General features: G+C 43.5%; 1 non-coding gene across 1 annotated transcript; it reads left to right on the top strand.

Moving 5' to 3' along the window:
* Positions 1–743: 743 nt before the first annotated feature.
* On the top strand, positions 744–850 carry LOC114368922. The gene has a single exon (XR_003657449.1). It is a non-coding gene; the product is annotated as a small nucleolar RNA R71 (small nucleolar RNA).
* Positions 851–1,204: the final 354 nt, after the last annotated feature.

Here is a 1,204-nt window from a genome sequence, read left to right as displayed (position 1 = left end):
GGTCTCTTGTTGAAACTGCATGTTTTGCATAGTCATTTGCCTCACAAGTTCTTCAAGGGAAGGTTCCGGAGGAGCCTCAACTATTTGTTGTTTCTGGGGCTGTTGCTGCTTCTGTTGTTGTTGTTGTAGCTGGATTGGTGGAGGAACATCTGGTCTGCTTGGGCCAGCAGCATTATGAAAATAAGGCTATTGTTGTTGCTGCTGTTGTGAAGGACTCAACCATCTAAGGTTGGGATGATTCCTCCACCCGGGATTGTACTTGTCGTTGGAGAGGTCATAATTGTTCTGTTGTGGTTGATTTTGCTGCTGAGGTTGAGGAGGTCTATTGTAGATGTTTGCAGCATAAGCTTTAGGCTGTTCAATTGCTCCAGATTGCTGCACAAAAGGGCAAAGGTCTGTATGGTGGTCAGCAGAGGAGCATAAACCACAAAGTCTTGCGACATGTACAGATTTTTGATTCAAGGCCAACTGGGTTACCAGGTTAACCAAGGCATCTAGTTTACCTTCAAATCTTAGTTTCAGCTGATGAAGATGAATTCGTGGTTACTTCATGCACTCCTATAATGACAATAGCATCATTTCTGGCACTAAATTGCTGGGAGTTGGAAGCCATCTTCTCAATTAAATTCCTGGCTTCAGCAGGGGTGATGTCTCCAAGGGCTCCACCACTGGCAGCATCAATCATACTTCTCTCCATGTTACTGAGTCCTTCATAAAAATATTGGAGAAGAAGCTGCTCATAAATCTAATGGTGAGGGCAACTGGCACATAGTTTTTTAAATCTCTCCCAGTATTCATATAGGCTCTCTCCACTGAGTTGCCTAATGCCTGAAATATCCTTTCTGATGGTCGTGGTCCTGGAAGCAGGGAAATTTTTTTCTAAGAATACTCTCTTGAGGTCATCCCAGCTTGTGATGGACCTTGGAGCAAGGTAATATTGCCAGTCCTTTGCCACTCCCGCTAAAGAATGAGGAAAGGCCTTCGAAAAGATGTGATCTTCTTGGACATCTGGAGGTTTCATGGAGGAGCAGACAATATGGAATTCTTTCAGATGTTTATGAGGGTCTTCACCTGCAAGACCATGAAACTTGGGCAACAAGTGGATCAGTCCAGTTTTAAGAACATATGGGACATCCTCATCAGGGTATTTAATGTACAAGCTTTCATAAGTGAAATTAGGTGTAGCCATTTCTCTTAGAGTCCT

Source organism: Glycine soja, chromosome 1, assembly GCF_004193775.1.
Source record: "Glycine soja cultivar W05 chromosome 1, ASM419377v2, whole genome shotgun sequence".
NCBI classification, from domain to species: domain Eukaryota; kingdom Viridiplantae; phylum Streptophyta; class Magnoliopsida; order Fabales; family Fabaceae; genus Glycine; species Glycine soja.
This window is presented reverse-complemented; position numbering and strand designations above follow the sequence as displayed.